A 2,559-nucleotide genomic window follows, 5' to 3' on the forward strand; every position below is an offset into this window, starting at 1 on the left:
ATCTTAGGAGAGATTACCTTAAGTGTGTAGTAATGGAGTTCGAATAGAACTCTGTCATTGTTGCTAGCTTCGTGAGGAGAGGAATCTTATCCGCCAAGACAGTATTACTTGGATTGTAGTTGTGGAGTCCGATCTGGACTCTAAGTGTAACCCGACTTGTTTGGAATCCTTATCCCTTATCTTTAAGGAGGTTGGATATGATTCAAATTGTATACCTTGCTTAGTGCCTCCGTTTTATTCGTGGTCCAGCCAAGGTTTGATCGGTTTGGTTCTTCTTTGGGGGGGCGGGGGGGGGGTTTAAAAAAAAAAATAAAAATGGGGGGGGGGGTGTGTTTGTTTGTTATAATTTTTTTTTTTTTGGTGGGGGGGGGGGGTTTGGTTGTGGGGTGGTTGGGTTTTTTTTTTTTTTGGTGGGGGAAGATATTTTTTTTTTTTTTTTTTTTTTTGACTTGTAGTTTTCACTTTGTTCTTAGGGGATGCCACATAGTTGCCTAGCAACCTCCTTGTTCTCGAGCTGAAGTCACCAGCAACCTCCTTGTTCTCGTAGTGTCTTTCTTTCCGTCCACCTCCCGCTAAACAACGTTTATTATTGCACCAAGGCTTTAATCGTTCTTGGATAACAGATCCCAACCCAAATATTTTTATTGTAAATTCTACAACACGTCCTTCAATTCTAGGTTTGCCATTAATGGGCATTCGAAAGGTGAGGAACATAAGAGAAGGAAAGCCGCATGGGTACACCGTACACCTCTAGTTCTGCTTATACACCTCTAGGCTCTTTTTGGTATCAATTCTCATTATCTATTATGCCTATTTAAAATAAATAAGTACAAGAATTCATTATTGGTCAAGAATGAAAAATGGTTTGGTGAATTTTATTGAAAATAAATTATGAAATGGAAAATAAGTTTGGTGTCAAGATAAAAAATTATTAAAAATGATAGTAAACAAGTGAGAAAAGAAGGAAAAAGTATGGTTGTTATAAAAGAATGTGTATTGACTATTTTACCCTCATCTTACTTATAGAACTTTAAGTAAACTTACACAAATGAAGATAATGAAATTCTCATCATAATCCATAATGGACAAAAAGTTCATTATGAATTTTGGAGGTTTTTCTATTATTTTAAATAAAAATAAAATTCAGGATAGATGCCAAACAATTTAAAATAATGAAAATTTCTCATAATTGACAATGATAATTGATACCAAAAAGAGCCTTAGATCTGCTTACATTCCCGTCTCTATTTGAGCCAAGTCATAACTTCTCAACCTTGGCTGCCACCTTAACTTCTCTTGAAGCAGAAGAGGTGAAAGACAATTTGGAACTCCGTCTGGAGATGCCCCTTAACAGACATAAGGAGTACTCAAAGTTTATGTGCGTACTCATTTCTCATCTGCTTGCGTGCAGGTCTTTATGTTTTCCATTGTGATCACTCAATGTCACTTCTTTTTTAATACTGTCCTACGCGTTCCCTTTTCTGAAATGTTTTGCTTTTCGCTTCTACAATTGTGTAACTGGACCATGTAATTTGTTCATTAGTTTGATGGAAAGCAGGCATGTTATTGGTTTATATATGGAAACTGTTGTTGCATAATCCTGTTCGGTAGCGCAAGCGAACAACCTGCAAACAATGTGCTCCGATCGAGTTAGTGGAAGCGCATAACTTTAGGAGAAGAAAATAGCTTGTAGAGCTCTCAATACCAGAGAGAGTAACCCAAGAGTGCGTACCTGATAATGATGAAAGTGTGGTATTTATAAATATTAGGAGAGGTTACCTTAACTATGCAGTAATGCAGTTAGAATGGATCTCTATAATTGCTGTTAACTTCTTGGGGAGAATAATCTTATCCTCAAAGAGAGTTTTACTTCGATTGTAGTTGTGGAGTCCCATCTAAACTCTAAGAGCAATTCAAAATACCTGACTTGATTAGAATTCTTATCTCTATCTTTAAGGAGACTGGATACTATTCAAATTGTACACGTCGTTTAGCATTTGTTTTATTCGTGGTCCGACCAAGGTTTGATCGGTCTGGTTCTTCTTTGGTCGACCTTGGTAGGTCTATTATAAATCGTCCATAACAGAAACCAAAATAACTTGGTAAAAAGTCTAGAATGTCTGCAAAGTCAAAATTGAAATAAAGTTTTACTAAATTGGAAATTAAAATAAAATTTATGTCCCAACGAATTGCACAGAGATATTGAAAACACACATAGAGTTAATGGTATTTCATAACTAATTGATTGAGCAGCAGCTCGTAGACCACCAGAAAGAATACTTATTACTTGATTCATATCCTGACATAAGAAGCCCGATAGGAGCAATTCTTAAGAAATGGCAAAACCTCATTCATGTCTAAAATTGGAAAAAAGGTTTCTAAGAAGAATTTTCTTCTGCTCGTAAGGATTCTTGGGCCGGTATTTTCGAATTAAGTGCACATATGGGTAGAAATTAGGTGGGTTCGGCTACATTTGATCCATCTAAATTCTCAAACTTTTCCAACCTAAAATGTATCCAAATTGGTGTGAAATCCCGAACCATGATTCTGTGGGCCGGA

This window comes from Hakea prostrata, unplaced genomic scaffold (assembly GCF_041222555.1).
Source record: "Hakea prostrata isolate BN-2017 unplaced genomic scaffold, UWA_Hpros_2 contig_63, whole genome shotgun sequence".
In the NCBI taxonomy this organism is placed as follows: Eukaryota; Viridiplantae; Streptophyta; class Magnoliopsida; order Proteales; family Proteaceae; genus Hakea; species Hakea prostrata.